This window comes from Chlorocebus sabaeus, chromosome 8, assembly GCF_047675955.1.
Source record: "Chlorocebus sabaeus isolate Y175 chromosome 8, mChlSab1.0.hap1, whole genome shotgun sequence".
NCBI classification, from domain to species: Eukaryota; Metazoa; Chordata; class Mammalia; order Primates; family Cercopithecidae; genus Chlorocebus; species Chlorocebus sabaeus.
In genome coordinates this window covers 11,124,730-11,147,930 of record NC_132911.1, presented here as the reverse complement: position 1 = coordinate 11,147,930, position 23,201 = coordinate 11,124,730, and the positions used below count along the sequence as shown (strand labels likewise).

The window sequence follows — 23,201 nt, the reverse complement described above, 5'->3', positions numbered from 1 at the left end:
TAGCTTGTTGTCATCAGGTTTTACTCTATATTTTTATGTCTGAAAGTCATTGATCATACTGTCATACATCTTTGCAACAAATGTATATACATTTAAAATTATATGTGACTGAGCACAGTGGCACATGCCTGTAATCCTAGCACTTTGGGAGGCTGAGGTGGGTGGATTGCTTGAGCTCAGAAGTTCGAGACCAGCTTGGGCAACATGGCAAAACCCTCCTTCTACAAAAAATTCAAAAACTTAAGCCAGGCGTGGTGGCACAAGCCTGTAGTCCCAGCTACTTGGTGGGCTGAGGTGGGAGGATTGCTTGAGCCCAGGAGGTGGAGGCTACGTTGCATGGAGATCTATTTATTTATCGTGACCGTAAGGATGTGTTAAATTCTATATTTACTCAGTCATTTGCCTAATGGATCAAGATATAAGTATATTAAAATTTTTGGAAATTCTTTAATGACATGTTTTTACAATTAGTTTATATAGCTGAATTAAAATGACATTGCTAGAATGAAAGAGGGTCCAGCATCAATTCTATAGCTTTACCTAAAAGCCTTTTACTCAGTTCTTTAATTTCTGTGACAAAAAATCACGTTGTCATCTATCATCTGTGATGATAAATCATTCTGCAGCTGACAGCATGACTAGTTTCTTGTTTATTTTTGTTGAAAACAGAATTTTGAAAGTTGCCTAACTTTTAGAGGTGTTTACTTAGAATTTACTCATTCTCATATTTAGGGATGTAAACCCCAAGGGCTTTACCAAGACTATCAAATGATTATTAATTATATCTGTTACTCTTTAACCTGGAAAACCTTTATTTATTTCAGTATATTCTTAAAGGGTTGGGAAAATCCAACCTGTGCATTTTGGATATAATACTCTTGGTACAGTTAGTGCTTTAAATATATTTTTATTATGTGTTTCATCAAAACCTTGGAACTACAGATTTAGTCATTCAATTCGTGGTACATGTCCATCATATAATGAAATCAAGCAAAATATCCATTTCATGAATCAAATCAAACTACTGACTTTGTCAGAAAAAAAGTCTGATTTGAAAATTCATGGCCGGGCGCGGTGGCTCAAGCCTGTAATCCCAGCACTTTGGGAGGCCGAGACGGGCGGATCACGAGGTCAGAAGATCGAGACCATCCTGGCTAACACGGTGAAACCCCGTCTCTACTAAAACTACAAAAAAACTAGCCGGGCGAGGTGGCGGGTGCCTGTAGTCCCAGCTACTCGGGAGGCTGAGGCAGGAGAATGGCATGAACCCGGGAGGCGGAGCTTGCAGTGAGCTGAGATCCGGCCACTGCACTCCAGCCTGGGCGACAGAGCGAGACTCCGTCTCCAAAAAAAAAAAAAAAAAAAAAGAAAATTCATGTTAGTGAATTTTGAACTTATAAGAATCATTAAAAACCATCACAGAACACTAAATGCTTAGTGAAAACAGTCAAGACTTAAAATTTCCCTTATTTAACTTATAACAAGTCACAGTCATCTGTGGCAAAAACAAGTTATTTAGGAAGCAAGTTAGGTTGATAAAAGGCAAGATACTCTTTCAATAAAGGTGTGTACGTATATTGAACTAAGATGTTTGGCTTTTGTTAGAATTAGGAATCAAAAAATAACATTAACTTTTACTAGGATTACGCTTTTCCTGTAGAATGCTATCCTGCTAAAAACTAATTGGCAGCTATCTAGAACCTAATTTATTTTCTGTTAAGAGGTAAATATTTCCCATTTCATAAGATGAAGTAAATTGATATTTGACTGTATTTGGAGTAAATATTTCACAATATGATTGTGGTCAGTTTTTTTATTTTTTGTGATCAGTTTTGTCTAGGTTTTATTCAGTGCATCATGAAAATTCTGATAGTCCTGAAAATTATTCCAAGTACAACTGAAATATTCAGCATCACTAAACTTTTTGTTTTGACCGTCCAAGGGTAATTTTCCTTCCAGTCAATGATTGTTCTGTGGATGAATTTTTAAATAGTTGAAAAAGTGACTTAGAAGAAAAGCTGTCTGTAGCATTCAGTATTTCTTACTGATACTTGCCGCTTTTTGCTGGTGGGACCTCCACCAAGAGTGATTTATTTCTTGGCAGGAGTCTTGGAGAGGGAAGTGGCCAGTTTGTTCAATAAAAATCATTACTTTCACTTTACCACATATTCACATTTTGAATATCCTAACAAGTCTCCGAACATCCCCATTTCTAAATCCCCCTTTACAGAAGTTTAGAACAGGGAAAGTCACAGAGCCCTTAAAGCCTTAAGCTGACTTGAGGAACCTTTCCGGGCAGGAGGCTTCTGCTCTGTTCTCTGTGTTCGCTAACGCCTTGGGGCAGCAGTGCCAAGTGGGCTGGGAAGGTGAGTGGTGTCTTTGTTTTGTAGAACGGAAGAAAGTGTGGATGCCACGGTTTTGCTTTTCTTAGAGGGCTGTGTGAAAGCTCAGAATTACCTTAAATTCCGCATTAATTAGGTCATCCTGTAAAATTACCCTTGCTGAGGCACCCCTTAGAAAGTTTCGAGGTGGCCCTAGGGTTAGACATATCCCACATGAAGACCTCTGGTTCAAAGTGTTGAAAATTCCTGTTATTTTTGTATGTTCGTAAAATGTTTTCATCAGTAATATAATATGTGTGTGTGTGTGTGTGAGTTCACATTTGATACGGTTCTTGTTTAGAGCTTCCTTAGCTCTGAGAAAACAAGCTGAGTCTTTTGTAGAAAGAGTGGAGCACAAACCTGCCCCTGCCTCATTCATGTCAAAAAGCCTCTCCGTCAGCCTGCCAGCACCGAGCATTTTGAGTGCCCTTTGATAATGTCAGGAACACCTGGCTTAGCATTATTCCCACCTCAGTCTAGTGCTTACTCAGTCCTGGGCCCTGCTGAAACTGCATGCATACAAGGTATAGTGTAATGAGACAGTTCTCAGTGCAGACAGCTGAGCCCCCAGTCACTTGCTCCACTGAGTGTTTCAGCGATTACTCCGCACTTCTGCTAGCCTGCCTGAAATGCACGAAGAGTACAGTGGGGGAACAATGAGCGTGACTTTTGTTCACTCTGTGTGTCTGGTGAGAGAAATGTGGGAATTCCAAGCAACAACGTATTAGTGATGATTCTGGAAATTCAGGAGAAACAGGTAAAATATAAAGAAACCTGAAGTTGTAAAAATTGTGTTAAATCCTACATTCCTTACTACAGACGACTTCCTTGTATTCTCTCACTTCATGATTTGATAGGAGAGTAGGAGGGGGAGCTTTTAAAAATTAGGTGTGTTGCAGCATACATACTTTTCATCAGCCCATGGAACATTCTCCAGGGTTGACCATAGGTTAGGACACAAAACAAGTCTCAAGAACTTTCTAAAACTCAGAATAATATAAAGCATCATATCTGACCACAAGGGAATTAAACGACATCAGTAACAAGGAACATTCGAAACTAAAGAAACACATGCAAATTAAACAACATGCTCCTGAATGGTCAATGGGTGAAAGAAGAAATTAAGAATGAGATTTAAAACTTCCTTGAAACAAATGAAGTAGAAACACAATGTAGCAAAACCTATGAGACATAGCAAAAACAGTACTGAGGGCAAGTTTATAGCAATACATGGCTACATTAAAAAACTAGAGATCTCTCTCTCTCTCTCTTTTCTGTCTTCTCTTCTCTTCTCTTTCAAGTTTCACTGTTGTCGCCCAGGCTGGAGTGCAGTGGTGTGATCTCAGCTCACTGCGACCTCCACCTGCTGGGTTCAGGAGATTCTCTTGCCTCAGCCTCTCGAGTTGCTGGGACTACAGGCATGCACCACCACGCCCAGCTAATTTTGTATTTTTAGTAGAGACATGGTTTCACCATGTTGACCAGGCTAGTCTTGAACTCCTGACCTTGGGTCATCCTCCTGCCTTGGCTTCCCAAAGTGCTGGAATTACAGGCATGAGCCACTGTGCCTGGCCAAGAGATTTTTAAATGAACAACCTAACAGTGTACCTCGAGGAACTGGAAAAGCAAGAACAAACCAAACCCTCTGGGGGAAAGAAATGAGATATAGTAGAATAAGATGAGCATTAGGAATTTCTCAAGGCCAAGAGAAATCTCTGTAAAGAGAAGAGAGGGAACTTGGGGGCTGCATAGCCAGAATGCCTCACCCAGCATATGTTTCATACGCTGTGTCCTTGGTCCTAACTCTGTGATAATTTCTCTCTGTGGCACACAAGATTTCAACTATCCCTTCTCTGCAAAAGGTTCCTAAAATCTATTGCCCTGACCTCTCTTTTGAGTTCCAATTTCCTGGGTATTTCATAGGTGTCACCAGTGTTTTAAATTTTATACATTAAGAAACAAACAGGTGTTTATTTCCTCACCTACTACCTACCCCCTCTCCTACCTCCAGCAAACACACAGCCAACTCTTGTGTCACTCAAGTCAGGGAACACCTTCCCATTATACTCAAATCTGCCAGTTCCCTGTTCTTTGGGGGTGCTTATGAGGAGGCAGCATCCTTGTCACACTGCAGGCCTTCTGGGGCTTTATGCCCGTGGAGGAAGCCTGGATGCAATGGGTCTTTGTATCTAGAATGAAAGTCAGCTAACAAAGCTGGAGGGAAGTCTTATGCTTTGAGGAGGTAATACAGGTTGAGCATCCCTAGTCCAAGAATCAGAAACGATCCAAAATCTGAAGCTTTTTGAGTGTTGTCATGATTTCAGATTAGTGATGCTCAACGAATAAATATCAATACAATGCAAATATTCCAAGATCTGAGGAAATTCAAAATCTGAAACATTTTGAACAGTCTGGTCCCTAGCATTTCAGAGAAGGGATGCTCAACCTGTACCTGCACTTGCTTGAGTCAGTTACCCTGCATGCTCCCATGCGCAGCGCCGTATGTTCCCCGGGGCACGCTCTGCAGTCTGCAAGGCTCTGGAGAAGAAAGGTGTGGCGGCGCTTCCTGGCTGTGGGCGCTTCATCTCTGCCATTGGAATAGCTTGTGTTTGATTCTATTCTTATGTCTAAGTACATCTCTTTGGGTTTCCAGCCTTGGAACCATGCTTGACTGTGGAATGGGGTACGTAATTCTGATTTGTTTTTAAAGTGTTATTTCTACTTCTTCATGTCTAATTGATGCAAACCATTTCTGACATTCTTTAGAACACGTGTGTCTTCTTGAAACTCCCACCTTTAAGACGAGCGACGAGTGTGTTTTTGTGTGGTTCAGATATGTAGGTGATATACCAGGGAGAAGCCTGTGTATGCAGCACCCTCCCCCAACCACCCAATTTCAAGCCCAGCTTTTGTGACTCAGTGATGAACAATTAGCCTCCTGAGTAGCTGAGACTACAGGCCACAACTGTATTGTTTATATTCAACAAAGAAATATTTACTGAATATTTAATTCTAATTGAGAAAATAAGGCATAAGCAGGGAAAGACAGTTCACAATGTAAAGTAAGTTTCAAAAGAGGCCTGTAGCATGGTGTTTAAGGCTATAAGAGATTGGAATTGGATCTGGGTTTTGATCTTAGTTCTGAGACTTGCTGGTGGTGGGACCTCAGCAAGTTACTTAACCTTTATGAGCTCCCAATTTTCCTTACAAAACTCTTTATAGGGTTGTTGTAGGAGTTAAATGGGATATCATCTGAATCATGCCTAGTGAATTATAACTGAATCATAGAGTAAGATAAAACATCTTCAAATAAAACATCTTCAAAATTCATCATGGTGTGAAAGGATGTCCTCATTAGCATGGCATGCTGGATGCAGGGCAACAAGTCTAGAGCTCCCTCAGTTTTCTGTGATTAGGGGATAAGTGATCCCAGATCCTGGAATGGTGTTGAGATTGTTGAAAGAAGCAAGGTGACTTTGGTGTGGGAATAAGGAGGATGTGAGGAACAGAGGGGAAGCCAGCAGCCAGGCCAGCAGGCACACCACTGTGTCAGTTCGGTAGGAGAGTTCACACTGGCCCCCCTAGAAGTAGATCTAGTTACCAGATTGCCAACTACCCATCATCAACTGAAGATGATGGAGAAATAATTACAATCCATGATGTGGCCAGAGTACACAGAGGACAGTATAGGAGCAGAAGCAAAGCTTAACGGACTAGGGGGTCAAAGAGGACTCCTTCAGGTGGAAACATAAGCTAAGCCTTAAAGAACAAATCAATGATATTAGAAAGAGAAGCAATATTTTACCAAGCAGCAGACTCAGCATGTTGAAGAAATAAAAACACAGGAACAATGAACACCACTGGACTCTCCAAGGTGGTATTTTCCCAGTGGGGTTCTTCTTTTCCTCAGTGTGAAAATAGAGATTCCAAACCTGTCCTTGACTCTAACCCTGACCTACCACACCTGCATCATCTTCTTGGCTAACACTGAGCCAGATTTCACGTGGCGAGAACTGTTCTGAAATCTTGTCTTACCACGAAGCTCTTAAGAGTAGTAATATTACATTCAGCCCTGAGCTGGCTTCTCAGATTTCCACTAGACTGGTTCTGCAGCCAGTGCTGTAGGGACTTCCCCATCCCACTCACATATACTTGCACTGAAACGAATTGCTCACGCCAGCCGTATAGGTCTAGCCTCCACAAATAGATAGCTTAACAGGCAGGCTCTCATTAAACTTTAGTAGAAACATTCATGGATACCAAAAACTGTGTTTCAGTGGCTCTCAAATCTAATGTATTGACCCTGGGCATGGTGGCTCATGCCTGTAATCTTGGCTACTGGGGAGGTCAAGGCAGGAGGATCAGTTGAGCCCAGGAATTTGAGATCAGCCTGGGTAACATATCAAGACCCCTATTTGTATTAAAATATAAATAAATCTAATTTATCATCAGAATCTATAAAGTTTTGTTGTTGTTGTTTGTTTGTTTGTTTGTTTTTTGAGATGGAGTCTCACTCTGTCACCCAGTGCAGTGGTGCAATCTCGGCTCACTATGGCCTCCACCTCCTGGGTTTAAGTGATTCTCCTGCCTCAGCCTCCTGAGTAGCTCAGATTACAGGCATGCATCACCACTCCCGGCTAATATTTTTGTATTTTTAGTAGAGATGGGGTTTCACCATGTTGGCCAGGCTGGTCTCGAATTCCTGACCTCAAGTGATCCGCCCACCTCAGCCCTGCAAAGTGTTAAGATTACAGGCGTGAGCCACTGCGTGTGGCCATATCTATAGATGAATTTTTAATACAGAGTCCCAGACTCCACTCAGAGATTCTAGGGGGTGGAGCTGGGCCTGTGTTAAAGAAAAAAAATAATTAAAAAAATTAAATTAAGAAAACAGATTCCCAGAGGTAACTGTGATCCTCAGACAGATCTGGAAACCTTGACTGAGAGGACCCCCACTGGGCCATCAGCCATCACCATGGGCCTTGCTGATGGAATCTGACCAATGAGGTTCTTTTTCCTGAGAATCAGTTCTGAAAGATGCTAATTCTTCTGAGCACATCTCTTGAGTGGCAGTGATGAGTGCGCCCCCCCAGTGACAGTGACATTTCTCCTTGCAGCCTGGCAGTGAGAGCCAATCAGCAGAGAGAGACCTGAGCAGCACGTATGCGAGGCTGCCTAGAGGAGATAAGGCAGAGTGGCCCGAGGCCTCTCCAGTTCCTGAGGCCACGCTGCACATGGCCACACTCCTCTCCTTGCTTCCGTGAGACGCTCCTTTATTTCTATGACACATTCCCCTGTCCGGCTAAGGCAGGCACAAGTTGGTTTCTGTTACTTGCAATTGAAGAGCCCAGTGACTACGACTGTTACTCAGATAGCATCCCTAAAGAACAATGAAGGGACGCACTTTAAACATGCTAGTTTTGAAATACCAACTTTCTCCCCAAACACCTCTGGAAATGAGCTCTTGCTCAGGGAGGAAAAAACAAAAACACTTTGACTGTTGAGTTGTTTATGCAGCTATTAGCTTGGTCCAAAGAATATCCCCCTGTGAAAAAAGAAATTCAAGATGCTGTATTGATGGGAAGAAATGAAGCAGTGGAAGCTCCACTCTCACAAGCAGGGCCCACATCGGCCTCCCCTCGGGAAGAGGAAATACAGTCAGTTTTGTGGCGCAGATGAGCTCCAGGCAGAGCCAATTTCCTCACGCTGATTGCAGCCTGCACCTTCTGCCTCACCCTCCTAATCAGCCAGAGGCTGGCAGAGGTCTGTGAACTGGGCTGAGCGTTTTGACCTGTTAGGTTTTAGCATATGGCAGAAACAACCAACACTGCCCAAGAAACGAATAAAGCACAGCTGTTCCCAAAAGGGAGAACAGGCAAGCTACTCTTTCCCAGAAGGAGCTCTCCTTGCCAAACCAGCACGCCCCGAGGGTCTTCCTGCACAGGGCACTTAGATACTCACCTGCTTAGGAAACAGGTTCCGGCCTCTAGCCAGCATCCCACACCTAAAAACCAAACAGAGCCATTCATCCAGCTAGGGACGGGGGTTGATAGCAGTGCCTTTCGGGTGGGTGGTGAGCTCAGCTAGTGGTGGCTTACTCCACTCATCAGCCTGCGGCCAGAAAGCCACGTAGGCCAAGTAGCCCTGCTCTGCCCACTCCTGTGGCCACAGAGTGGTCCCTGGGCCTAGCCAGTCAGCCGGCTGGCAGATGCTTGCCACCAGGAGATGGGAAATGGGCTGCAGAAGTTCTGAAGCAGAAAATGTCACCCGACCCGCCTGGGCAGCGTAGCAAGACCTCGTCTCTATAAAAAATGTTTTTAAAATTAGGCTAATTTTTACACGCCTGTACTACAGGTACACATCTGTAGTCCCAGCTACTCAGGAAGCTGAGGTGGGAGGATGGCTTGAGGCCAGGAGTTTGAGGCTGCAGTGAGCTGTGATTGCACCACTGCACTCCAGCCTGGGCAACAAAGCGAGACCCTGTCTCTTAAAAAGAAAGAAAGGTAGAGTGGGGCTTGCGTCTGTCCCTACCCTCTGCTTCAGACAGAGCAATTCCACCTTTACCTGTTTATTAATTGGACTTCCTATCATTTTGTTTGAAGACGGGATTCATAACTGCTAATACTAATTGCTCACGCTGTGTGTTGGGGTGCACAAGTGCACACACGCCCACCAGGCACCATGCCAGGTGTTCCAGATGCCTTGGCTTGATCTCTTCAAACAAGTCCAAGAGGGAGATTCTGTTATTATGTCCACAGCACAGCTGAGGAAACGAAAGTCAACTATCTTGTCCAAGGCCACAAAGCCAGTAAGTGGGAAAGCCAGGAATTGAACCTAGGTCCCTCAGACTCTGCAGCCTTTCCTGCCATTGTCCTCTGGGAAGGGCCACAACCGCCTGAGTGAAGAAAAGCAAAGCCCAGTCTTTCTCTAAAGCAACTGTTCTCCACCTTGTCTGCATACTGGAGTCACCGAGGAAGCTGCGACCAGCACAGACGCTGGGCTGTCACCTCTAGAGGCACTGATTTGCTTCATCGATCTGAGAGCAGCTTGGGCATAGGGATTTGTTTTTTTAAAGATTGCAAATCACTGCATTAGAGAGGCAGTGATGGGAGTTCAATAATTAGAATTACATGTCAGCACTGATGTGAGGGTTCAAGATAGGAATTTCCCTCCCGGCACATTACTCAACTGATGGTTTAAAAAGTGTCCTTAAGAAGAAGAAAGCCAGCCAGACTCCTCCTGCAGCTCTGGTGGAAAACGGAGAAGACTTTTCCTTTCCTCCATCTCCCCCAGGGCCTGGTGGAGTGAGGCGTTGTCCAGCTGTAAACTGTGTGCACCAGGCGGTCACTGGTCGCCTTTCTGGTGGGTCCAGCAGATAACAGTTGATGTGTGAAGGAGGCAGGGAAGGACACGGGAAAAAGGTCCAGTGGAAATCAAAGCCCACTGTCATAATTCTGTCCTTTTTTTGAGACAGAATCTTGCTCTGTTGTCCAGGCTGGAGTGCAGTGGTGCAATCAGAGTTCACTGCAGCCTCAACCTCCTTAGCTCAGGTGATCCTCCCGCCTCAGCCTCCTGAGTAGCTGGGACCACAGGTACATGCCCCTGGCTAATTACTATTATTTTTATTATTGTTATTAGTGGAGATGGGGTCTTGCTATGTTGCCCAGGCTAGTCTTGAACTCCTGGGCTCAAAAAGCCACTCACCTCGGCCTCCCAAAGTGCTGGGATTACAGGCGTGAGCCATGACACTCGGCCATCATTCTGTTCTTTATGCACCCAGTCCAGGACCAAGATAGGTGGAGGTGAGTGAGATGTAAACTCAGCCATCAACATAAATAATGTTTCAATGCCATCTTTACAAAGGGCAGCAGGGCACAGTGGCTCACGCCTGTAATCCCAGCACTTTGGAAGGCCGAAGTGGGCGAATCACCTGAGGTCAGGAGTTCGACACCAGCCTGGGCAATATGGGGAAACCCTGTCGCTACTAAAAATGCTGGGTGTGGTCCTGAGGTGGCTCAGGGCATTACAGTAGCCTGTAATCCTAGCTACTCAGGAGACTGAGGTAAAAGAATCGCTTGAACTGAGGAGGCAGAGGTTGCAGTGAGCCGGGATCGCGCCACTGTACTCCAGCCTGGGTGACAGAGCGAGACTCAGTCTCCCAAAAAAAAGGGCAAAATTAATGCAAAAACATTCATGGTGAAAAAAATGTCAATGTCAAGTGTTGAAATATGGATAGCATCCGACAGGGCTGAGGTTGGGGTGAGGGGAGTGAGGTGAGTCCTGCAAGTAGGACCTTTGGATCCTGTCTTTATTTGAATTTTGTGGATTTTTTGGCATTAATTTTGACTTTTAAAAAATATTGCATGAAAATATCATTTTTCTTAAATTGTGTACCCAACTGTAAAGGACTTAAACAACTTTTGACTTGTTGATCCTTCTGCATTGGGGGGGGGATGTCTCAGAAGCACACCCTTTGAAAAGTATCAGAATACTAGGCCTCCTCCTGTAGCCCCCACAACCCCACCTCCCCTCAAAACAAAGAATACTAGGCCTCCCAAAGGCCGGATGGGATTTCTGTATCAAAGAGAAGACGTCAATGGAGAGAGAACCTAGTCATTCAGAGGCCGCAGGTGAGGAGAGCGGGACAGTGGACAGCCATGCCCAGAGAAGGCAAATTGAGTGCATGACCATCAGCCCATGCCAAGGGCAGCCTGCAGAGTTCCTGTCTCTGTTGATTCGCTTGGCTGGGATAAGTTCTGGACCTGAACACACACCTCCCCATCATACAGGATTACTCACTGTTACCTTGGTAAATTAACCTGTTTAACCTTCGGCTCCCTCGTCTGTAAGATAGAGCTAATACTATACCCCTCACAGTGATGTTTTAAGGATAAACGAGGTAGAATGTATGTAAAGCACTTTACAGAGTGCCTGGTACATTCTAAGTGCTAAAAAAAAAAAAAAAAAAAAAAAAAGAAAGACAGCTATTTTCACCATAGTATTAGATTTTCTAGGTCAAGGCTGGGTGCAGTGGCTCACGCCTGTAATTCTATCTCTTTGGGAGGTGGAGGCGGGCGGATCACCTGAGGTCAGGAGTTCGAGACCACCCTGGCCAACATGGTGAAACCCCGTCTCTACTAAAAATACAAAATTAGCCGGGCGTGGTGGTGCATGCCTGTAATCCCAGCTACTTGGGAGGCTGAGGCAGGAGAATCACTTGAACCTAGGAAGTCAAGGTTGCAGTGAGCTGAGATCGCGCCATTACACTCCAGCCTGGGCAACAAGAGTGAAACTCCATCTCAAAAAAAAAAAGATTTTCTAGGTCTGTTCTTGTCTGAGTCCTCTCATTTCACTGCTCACTGATAAGTCACCAGAGGTTAGGCCAAGCCAGTGAGCTTTGATGCTTATTAATATAAAATCTGGGAAATTGTCACTAAAATGAGCCAGAGTTACGGAAGGAATGGAGAAGCCTGGATTCTGGTCTCAGCTTCAGGACGTGTTAGCTGTTGGAACTTAGGTCTATCCCATCGCAACTCTGGGTCTCTTCCTTTTTTATGCAGTAAGAGTAACCATATCATTCCCATTGCTCTTCTGTTGTGGGGATCAAAGAGATAAGAAGGGTGCAAAAGTGACTCAGGGCAGCACCTTCAGATGGAAATGAACTTTGGTAGGGCATTGTTCTTTCAGTGGCTCATTTCTTTGCCTGGGTTGGTTCGTCTGGTTTTGATACTGAACTTGAATGATCTTTGGAGGTGGATTCTTTATTCTGGACTTTAAAATGATAGCAGAAAGAATTAGCTGAAAGTAACAAAACTTGGACTATGGAATGAACTGTAGTTATTGTCTAAATTACTATTTAAAGTGGGTATGATAGATATTAGTTCTGGTATTAATTATATTACTTTCCTATAGGGAATTAGAGGCATTTAAATATATATAATATATTTTATATATATATGTGTGTGTGTATATATATATGAAAAGGAGTTTATTTCTTACAATATGGTGGCTGAGAAGCCCACAGTTGAGGGACTGCATCTGATGAGGGCCTTGTTGCTGGTGGGGACTCTGTGGAGTCCTGAGGTGGCTCAGGGCATCACATGGTGAGGGGGCTGAGATTGTTAACATGCTCAAATTGGAGGTGTTTTTAAGAAACATAACTAAGGGCTGGGCGTGGTGGCTCATGCCTATAATCTCAGCACTTTGGAAGGCTGAGGCGAGCAGATCGCTTGAGGTCAGGAGTTCGAGACCAGCCCAGCCAACATGGAAAACTTACATCTCTACTAAAAACACAAAAATTAGCTGAGCATGGTAGCGTGCGTCTGTAGTTCCAGCTACTTGGGAGGCTGAGGTGGAAGGATCACTTGAACCCAGGAGGCAGAGGTTGCAGTGAGCCGAGACTGCGCCACTGCACTCCAGTCTGGGTGACAGAGTTGAGACCCTGTCTCAAAGAAAAAAAAAAAAGAAGCACAACTAAGGGAAGTGCCTTCCTCTTGGTCCTGCCTAGAACCACTTCTTTTGTTCTTCTGAGTTTGTACATTTAGATCTTTGTAAGTGTCCTATTAGTTATACATTTTCCTTAAGTATGAGTTTGAATGATCACTTCATTTTCTCAAGTGAATGCACTCACTTACGAAAATTTTCAGTCATTTTGACCATAATTGCTTAAAATTCAGACTGTAGCTGCAGAGTCATTTTCTAGCCATCCTTAGAGTGTGAGTATGGTGTAAGGATTGAGACCCCAGGCTCAAATGCCATGCCACTAAATAAGTGACCTTGCTCTGTTAAACAGGGGCATGCCAGCCCAGATCTCATAGGGTCATAGTGAGAAATGAAAGAATTAATGTTTATAAAGTGCTTAAAATAGTGTTTAGTGAATAATAGCCACTCGATAAATGTTAGCCATTATTGTATTGACCTATTTGTGTTAGCTCTTGTTACACTGGTCTGCACAAGGCTAAAACTTGGGGCTTGTTCTCTATGGGACGTTCTCTGTGAGTTTCAGCTACTGCTCCTAGTACCCTTCCTGGCAGTGTTTTTGTCTCTTTCTGTGTTCTGTTTCTCTGCTTTCTTCCATTCTTCCGTGTCCATGTATAGGATTAGATAGACTTCCCCCCAACCCAGTAAATCCTCTTTAAGCAAAATTGAGTCAGGTGTCTCTTGCTACCAAAAGAACTGGACAAACTCCACTAGTGTGAGAACAGTCACCTTCTATTCTTGTGCTAATTGGTTGAACTCTCCTAGAGCACTGAGTCTTCTGGGATTCTGTCAATGTACTGTCACTGACACCAGCAGCATTCTGGGTAAGCAGCATATACCACTATTATCAGTGAAGGAATCAAGGAATACACTAAGTGCATATATATGAAGGGTCATCTTTTGCACACAGAACTGGGGCACAGTTGGCAAGGAGGTTAAATATGTTAGCTTCAGGATACATTTAGGGAAACTGCAATAAAGAGATTTACCCAGAAAACACATTTCAGAACTATGGTATAATAAAAAATAGGTTTGGTCTTTATCCCTGACTCCTGGCACTGAGCATCAAAGACCCTTGGAAATTTCGGAGTGGTTGGAATGTCTTTTGTTATTCATGAATCCTTTCTGATCATAACTAAGTTTATGCTATTGAGGCGAGTCAGGGTAGGTCCTTAAACAGTTTCAAGAGAGAGGCTGGCCACACTACAAAGACCAAGCTTATGATTAGAGGGTGGGAACTTTGGGCTCCACCCCTCAACTGCTGGAGAGAAGAGGAGAACTGGAGATTGAGTTCAATCACTAGTGGCTAATGATTTATTTATTTATTTTTGTTTTTGTTTCTGTTTGAGACAGAGTCTTGCTCTGTCCCCCAGGCTGAAGTGCAATGGCACAATCTCAGCACACTGCAACCTCTGCCTCCTGGGTTCAAGCGGTTCGCCTGCCTCAGCCTCCTGAGTAGCTGGGATCACAGGCGCGCACCACCACACCTGACTAATTTTTGTATTTTTAGTAGAGTTGGGGTTTCGCCATGATGGCCACGCTGGTCTTGAACTCCTGACCTCAAGTGATCCGCCTGCCTTGGCCTCCCAAAGTACCGGGATTATAGGCGAGAGCCACCGCGCCCAGCCAATGGCTAATGATTTAACTGATCATGCCTAAGTCATAACACCTCAATAAAAACTCTTGAGCAACAAGCTTCCAGGAGCTTCTGGGTTGGTGAGCTCATGATGTCCTGTGAGGATGGCATGCCCAGAGAGGGAGCGGAAGCTCCACACCCCAGCCACTAGCCCTATACCTCATCCTATGCGTCTCTTCCATTTGGCTGTTCTTGAGTCGTATCCTTTATAGGAAACTGTATGTGAATCATCAATACAGTGCTTTGTTGAGTTCTATGAGTCACTCTAGTCTATTAATGAACCTGAAGCAGTCATGGAAACTCCTGAATTTATAGTCAGCCAGGTAGCCTGGGGACCCCACTGGCCCTGGACATTTTATGGAACTGAGCCCTTAATTTGTGGGACATGACGGTAACTCCAGATGGTACCGGAACTGAACTGTAGGACACCCAGTGAATGTTAGAGAATTGATGTTGAAACCATAAGAACTTTGGAGGAACTGATTGTAAGAATTCTCTTCTGAAAAGTAGCCAAGTCCTCTATTGCCTCCAGAGAACCACGTTGAAATCATTGCTAACAGAGTATAGTATTCTATTTCTCTGCTTTCTTCCTTTCTTTGGTGGTATTCAACAGATGGTTTGGAAGTGAAAGGAAATATATCTGTGATAGGTGGCTAAACCACACCCTGCGGCACTCAGAGTTCTAAGGCCTGATAGGCTACGGGGTATGATAACCAACTCCCATTTCCACATTCACATATGAAGTTGATCAGATTTGTGATTTATTTCGCTGAAATTCCCCACAGCTGGTCCAACTCTCTTACCATGTAAAAGTAACATCATGGGATTGAGTACATCAAAGGTGATATAAACTGTAGTGGGAATGGTGTTTTAGAGCACATTTTAAATAACCTATTTTTGGACTTATCTGTATGGCGGGTTCCCATTAGAAAACAGTTGTGAGGGCTAAATGATCCGCATCAAAACACATCAGTTATGTACCCATTTAATCCTATTCTGTTGCACTTTTTTGTAGGATTCAGCTTTCCTTTTCTACAAATACATTTCTTCTCTTTTTTACACTTCTATTCTTACATTTTTGTTTCTATTCATTATGTAACTGAAGTGAGGATTGTAGAGTCAGAAAGGGGGTGGTCCCTTTCCTCCCCATTGTAAGGCTTATGGCTGACACCCCTACAACAAAAGACAGGTTACCAAGAAAACAACACAACAAATGTATTTGATCGTCGTTTTATGTGGCACAAGAGGCTTCAGGATAAAGACCCAAAGACCCAGAGTAACCTATCCATGTTTACATTTAGGGTCAAGGAAGCAGGCACAGCCATGTAGAAATGTGATTGGGCCAGGCACCATGGCCCACGCCTGTCATCCCAGCACTTTGGGAGGCCAAGGGGGGCGGATCACTTGAGGCCAGGAGTTTGAGACCAGGCTGGCCAACATGGCAAATCCCCATTTCTACTAAAAATACAAAAATTAGCCAGGCGCGGTGGCGGCAGGCAACTGTAATCCCAGCTACTCAGGAGGCTGAAGCAGGAGAATCGCTTGAACCCGGGATGTCGAGGCTGCAGTGAGCAGAGATCGCGCCATTGCACTCCAGCCTGGGTGACAAAGCAAGACTCTGTGTCAAAATAAATAATAAATTAATTAATTAAATAAACACATAATAAATAGAAATGTGATTGGACAAAAAGGGTATAAACTGTTAAAAGAAAAACTTCAGCTGAATTAAATTTCACAGAGTTTAATTGAGGAAACAACAATTCGCGAATCAGCAGCCGCCTGAGCCAGAGGAGGCTCAGAGACTCCGGCACAGCCCCGTGGTGGAAGATTTGTGGACAGAAAAAAGAAAGTGACATACAGAAAATGGAAGTGAGGCACAGAGATACAGGAAGATTGGTTATAGCTTAGTGTTTGCCTTATTTGAATGCAATTTAAACAGTTGGCCACATTTGATTGGCCAAAACTCGGTAATTGGCACAAGAGTAAACTACAGTCTGTTTACAACTCCATTCAGGTATAGTTCATGAGGTACTTTAGGTCAAACTTAAAGTATGTAAGGAGAGGCCGGACGCAGTGGCTCAAGCCTGTAATCCCAGCACTCTGGGAGGCCGAGACGGGCAGATCACGAGGTCAGGAGATCGAGACCATCGTGGCTAACACGGTGAAACCCCGTCTCTATTTAAAAAATACAAAAAAACAGCCGGGCGAGGTGGCGGGGGCCTGTAGTCCCAGCTACTCGGGAGGCTGAGGCAGGAGAATGGTGTAAACCTGGGAGGTGGAGCTTGCAGTGAGCTGAGATCCAGCCACTGCACGCCAGCCTGGGTGACAGAGGGAGACTCTGTCTCAAAAAAAAAAAAAAAAAAATATGTAAGGAGAGAGCTTTAGGAGACTTGATTTAACAGAGCTGATGGTAATAAACTGAATGGGGAAACCTAGCCACGCTTGCCTGTTCAGATTCTTGTTGGCCTCTGGGTTGCAGCATTTCTTCTTCCTTGGTGCAGGGCAGGGCCCTCTCTGGAATGAGGGGCTTTATTTATGACCAGCTGATACATTGAAATGTGAGGTAAGGTAAGAGTAATATTTTTTTTTGTTGCCCAGGCTGGAGTGCAGTGGTGCGATCTTGGCTCACTGCAACCTCTGCCTCCCTGGTTCAAGCCATTCTGGTGCCTCAACCTCCCAAGTAGCTGCGATTACAGGTGCCCGCCACCATGCCTGGCTAATTTTTTGTCTTTTTAGTACAGATGGGGTTTTGCCATGTTGGCCAGGCTGGTCTTGAACTGGCCTCAAGTGATCCTCCCTCCTCAGCCTCCCAAAGCCCTGGGATTACAGGCATGAGCCACCATGCCCGGCCAAGAGAGGAATATTTTTAAGGCTTTGAGGGAAAGGAGTTCTGGTTTCTATAGTCCGCCTTGGGGAAGAGGAATACGTTTCTATGGCTTGCCTCCGGGAAGAATGAGGGACCAGAGACAGAAAGGCGGGGGAAGGTCGAGAGAAACTTCACTCCTAAGGCCTTCACTTGGGGGCGTCACTTTCTGAGCTCCAGCATTGTTACTCTGGATCCTAATTCATACACGTTCTTCAGAAGCTCTGAGATCTCACAGGGTGCCTATGTGCTATGGGTTCCTGGAGCTTAGAGGAGGCATCGCGAAGAAGAGTTGGGAAATGGAAAGGTTTTTGGGCCTTGGAGCTGTGATCCCCAGCTCTTCTGGAAGTGGAAGACACTGTCTCTGGGGATTTGGGATCAGATGGATGGGGCACTCCCTGAAGTCAGAGAATGCAGGAGCACCAGCTCTGTCCTGCTCCTACCTCTGTTGCTATTTGACCTTTTTCCCCTAATCTGTTGGGGTAAGGGGTTATATAGCATCACATTAGGACTTTCCTACATTGTTAAACTATTAATGAGTCACTAAAAACAGGATCGAGGTAATGAGCCATGTATAGTTCGCTTAACCATGTTCTATGGCCAGTCATATAGGTTACTTTCAAGCTTGGCTTTTATAAAGGCATCTGTAAATAAAATATTTGTCCATAAAGATGTTTCCAAATTTAGGGTAAATTCCCACAAATTAATTCCTGAACATCTTAAGGCTTTTGGTCCTTTTTCAAATAACTTCGCAAAGGGCTCTGTTTTCTAAAAGGCAAGGTCTAAAGGTACATTTTTTTCGTTCCTTTGCCAGCATTATTATAGTTTTTAAAAACTTTTACCAACGTAGTAGCTGAAAAATGGTTGTATTGATTTGATAAATACTTCCCTGATTACTTTTGATGTAATCAAACACTTTGGATTACCCGTCAATTTTTACTATTCCATCAATTACACAGGAACACTTTCCCCATGTAATTGTCTGTTGGTTTTTTGAGACAAAGTGTTGCTCTGCACCCAGACTGGAGTGCAGTGGTGAGATCTCAGCTCACTGTAACCTCTGTCTTCCAAGTTCAAGTGATTCTTCTGCCTCAGCCTCCCGAGTAGCTGGAACTACAGGGGGCACCACCATACCTGGCTAATTTTTGTGTTTTTTATAGAGGTGGGGTTTTGCCATGTTGGCCAGGCTGATCTCAAACTCCTGACCTCAAGTGATCTGCCTGCCTCGGCCTCCCAAAATGCTAGGATTACAAGCCTGAGCCACCACACTGGCCTGTTTTTTTGTTTTTTGTTTTGTTTGAGACAGGGTCTCGCTCTGTCGCCCAGGCTGGAGTATGGTGGCGCAATCACTGCTCACTGTAGCCTTGACCTCTTGGGTTCAAGTGATCCTCCTGCCTCAGCCTCCCAAAGTGCTGGGATTACTGACGTGAGGCACTGTGCCTGGCTCCTGTGTGCGTGTTAGCCACTTATTTTTTTCAGGTGCTTTGCCCAGCTCTGGGCTGTGCTGCCTCATACAACTTGTAATTGCAGAATGAAACCCACCAGGGATTGGCAACAACTCCAATTGCCACCTAGAAGACCCAGCACGTAGCTCACAGACTCCATCACTTTTGAGGTCCAAGTTTAGAAATCACAGTTGTTAACTAATTTGTGGTTTGCAAAACAAGTGTTAGGCATCTAGTCATTTGCTGATTCATCAGATATTTTTTACGGCCTCTCTATGAGCCAGACACTGTTTTAGGCACAGTGAAAAAGACAAAAATTCCTCTTTTTATGGACTGTACGATCTGGTGAGGACAGGAAGAAAGTAAACATCATTAAGTCTGTTGTCAAATTAAAAGATGTTCATTGCTTTAGGAAAATGAACATCAAGGTTTGGGGGTGGTTTGGAGAAAACTGGAGGTTGAAACCTGCTGCAGATGTAAAGTGTGGTCAGGACAGAGCCCAGCAAGGAGGTGAGAGAGCCATGGGAGCTGCCTGGGGACACTGGGTCTGGCAGAGGCACCAACCATGGGGAAGAACAGTTAGGAAACCAGGATGGCCAAAACGGGGCAAGCAATCGGAGGAATAGGAGTTGATGTCAGAGAAGTCCAAGGGGCGGATCTCATAGGGCCTTGGGGGCCGTTGCAAGCATTTGGGCTTTCCTAAGGGTGAAATGGGAAGACCAGAAGGTTTTCAGCCACAAGAGTGATGAGATCTGTCTGGCATTTGAAAAGAGTAGCTCTGGCTGGCTGCTGCATTCAAAACAGACTGCAGGGGGTCAAAGGCAGGAGCTGGAGGAGAGGGCGGAGCAGGCAGACTGCTGCAAATTACCCAGAGCCCTCACGTGGCCCTGGAGCTGGTGAGTGAAAAGATCCAGGAATCCAGCAGAGCTGATGGGATTTCCTGATGGGGTGAATGTTTGCGGAGAGAAAGGGTGGAGCCACGGACAGTTTCTATTTAAGACCTCATAGGTTGCTCTGTGCCCCATGGTCCCTTAACTATCGTCTGAGCATTTCCAGAGTTAAACCAGAAACACATTTACTCATGGAGCTTGCTTCAGGTATGAAGGGCATGATAACTAATCCCTGCCAGGAGAACTCAGAAGGGGCAACTGTTTTATCCATGTTAATGAGATGATGAATAAAAATGATAATGACATTGTGGCGTTTGGTCCATTCTTTGATGATCTTCATATATTCCTGTTTAACATTTTTTTCTCTACACGTTTAGAGAAACTTCTCTAGTAGCGAACTATAGAAATGATCCCTGAAAGTATTGTCTTCTGTTTAACTTTACTTAATTGAATTAGGATAGTTATTTCCTATCTTGGTAACCACATGTGGATCTTATACAAGATTTATGCATGATGTCTTTTTTGCTGTTGTTAGAACAACTCAGAATAATAAAATTCCAGTTCATCGTTGGACAACATTGTTTCCCACATCCATGAAATAGACCAAAAAAATAAAATAAATAGCAACTTCATAGACAAATAAGTAAATAAATAAATATATCTTTTATCTTTAGCCTTTTTAACTCGTACAAACCAACCATCTGTAGTACAGCTAAATGCATGTACAAAAAAAGTTAGTGGAATGCTCAGAATAAGATTGTTTAATTGTTTTTGCTTCTTTCTATGAGTTTTCTTTTGTCCTTTGAGGTGATAACGAACTTGGTCACAGCACAAGTAAAGTCAGAAGTCGGACAGAAGATGCTCAGGAGGCTGGTTTGATCACCTGAGATCATCAAAAATGGCGGACTCCTGACAATATGTGCAAAAATATAAAAGGAAACTCAAAAATACTAACAAATCTCCCTTTTAAAATTACTTAAAAAAAAAAAAAAAAAAGGCAGGGCCTTGGAAGTTTTGATTCTTTTTTCCTCTCCTGTTGCAAACTCATGTTGTGGTTTTGGGCGGGTGGTGGAGAGTGTGTCACCAGCAGGTGGCGCTATCTGCAGTGGCTGGGCCTCTCTCTCCAAGGTGACCATGTCTAGTTTCTGAGACAGGAAGTGGAGGGTGAATAGGTCACGGCCGCTTGTTTTTTCTTTGACTTTTCTGCTGTCTGGTTATCCTCCTCATCTTCTGCTTCGCGATATCAACACCACCATCTTCTTTATCTTGCCACCAGGGGTCTTAGCTTCGTCATTCATCTCCACCCTTTTCCTCACCTCCACCTTCTTCCTCCTGCCCTTCCTCCCCACCTTCTTCCTCTTCTTTGTCCTCTTCATTGTCAGCCTCATCTCCCCATTTTCTTCACTGGGGTTCCCACTAGCAGGGGCATCTCTTCCCCTTTCTCCACCTGCACAACTTGCTTCTTCTCCTTTAAGTGGTTGGTGGTCATCTCAGAGTTAATGTCCACAGATGGACGTCTGTGACACAGCAGGCTCCCCGATGATCCCATGCGTTGGATAACAAGAAAACAAGAGTTTGAGGACTCTGCCAATAAAATGGGCACAATGCAAAGATGGCTTTTCAGAGCAACCGGTGAGCACCTGATGACTTTTGAAGTTGCCAACACTGGCAGTGATTCGATTTCGTGTTCAACTGGCCTTTGGGTTGTTGGGCACGGTGAAGGAGGGTGACAAATTACTGGCAGAAAGGAATCAGATGCATGACTTTGTGAAGATGTAGGATATTTTCAAGGAGTGTTCAGTTATGAGTGCCGGTCATTGTTTTTAAAGGAAGGGATTTAACATTTTAAGTATTCTAGTTTCTTACCTGAAATTTAAAAGAAAGGAAGAAATAAGAGGTCTGGCAGACCCCACTGCAGAGAATAAAATGTGACAAGCGGGTGAGTTGAGAGGGAAACAGTTGGCTGGTTTATCTTTGTGGTGGCTTCTATTTTGGGAAAGTTGGTGATCACATTGCCTCACTGTTCTGATGTTCTCAGTGGCCTCAGCTGAGCTGCAGTGGAGTGAGGGGGTGAAGGAAGCATGAACGGTGACAGTCATTCCAACTGCCTTGCAACGTGGCAGATGGGAATAAATGCCCATGAACTGGGAGAAGATTTGATGGCTGCCCATTGCTGCATAAACCTAGCCAAGCCATTTTACGCTTCTAAGCCTCAGTAAAAGGGAAATCATTCTCATTGCCCTACCTGTTTCTAAAAATTGCATGAGTCTCCAAAATTGCAAGTGTTATGACATAAAATTGTTTTGTGAACACTAAAGACCTATACAAATATAAGCCCCCATTGTTGATTTAGCTACAGGGTACGTCATTCATACACATGAAGTATGTTATACTCGAAGACTGTATACACATTCCTGTATCAGCCTGAAATCTGTATTAAGTTTTCTAGCTATCAAGAGTCCATTATTTTATGACTGGAATTTTCCTGCTCTATGCATTTGTTTATTATAAAGGTCATGGTGGGATTTCATTTTTAACCTGTGTGCGCACGCGTGTGTGTGTCTGTGTGTGCAATGTCAATAGTAGGAGGGAAAAAAGAAAGGTGACCTAGCCTGGGCAACATGGTAAAACCCCATCTTTACAAAAGATGCAAAAATTAGCTGGGCATGATGGCATGCACCTATTGTCCTAGCTACTGAGGAGACTTAGGTGAGAGGATCCCTTGAGCCCAGGACCTCAAGGCTGCAGTGAGCCAAGATTGCACCACTGCAATCCAGCCTGAGCCACAGAGTGAGAGCCTGTCTCAAAAAAAAGAAAAAAAAGGTGACAAGACCTTCCATAACATGGATAAGGCCTTACAGATGATCCAGTCCCATTTCCTCAAGTTTTAAAGAAGCTGCGTTCCATGGTATTCACGGAATGATTTCAAGATTACACAGCTAGTCTGAGCAGAACCGGGACAGGTCTCCAAGTCAACAAACTCCTGCCCCAGCAGGTTTTTCTACCTCATTTTGCTTCTTTCACTTATTCTACAGTTTTCCCATACATATGAGCACAGAGAGTTATGCTGCAAATACACACATACACACACACACACACATATACACACAAATTTTTTTTTTTTTTTTTTTGAGACAGAGTCTTACTCTGTCGCCCAGGCTGGAGTGCAGTGGCGCTATCTCTGCTCACTGCAAGCTCTGCCTCCCGGGTTAACGGCATTCTCCTGCCTCAGCCTCCCAAATAGCTGGGACTACAGGCTCCCACCACCATGCCCGGCTAATTTTTTGTATTTTTTAGTAGAGACAGGGTTTCACGTGTTAGCCAAGATGGTCTTGATCTCCTGACCTCATGATCTGCCCACCTCAGCCTCCCAAAGTGCTGGGATTACAGGCGTGAGCCACCGCACCCAACCATGCACAAATATGTAACATTCTTCCCTCAACAGTCTCCTTTCCCCAAGCAAGAAGTTTCCACTAAACCTTGAACAATTTCACTCAAAGCTTTATG

General features: G+C 44.2%; 1 protein-coding gene and 1 pseudogene across 4 annotated transcripts in view; one reads left to right on the top strand and one right to left on the bottom strand.

Moving 5' to 3' along the window:
- ERI1 (exoribonuclease 1) overlaps positions 1-23,201 on the top strand; it is a 137,012-nt gene that overhangs the window by 36,985 nt on the left and 76,826 nt on the right. The window lies entirely within an intron of this gene.
- Positions 20,042-20,123, bottom strand: LOC119618936 (small nucleolar RNA U3; annotated as a pseudogene).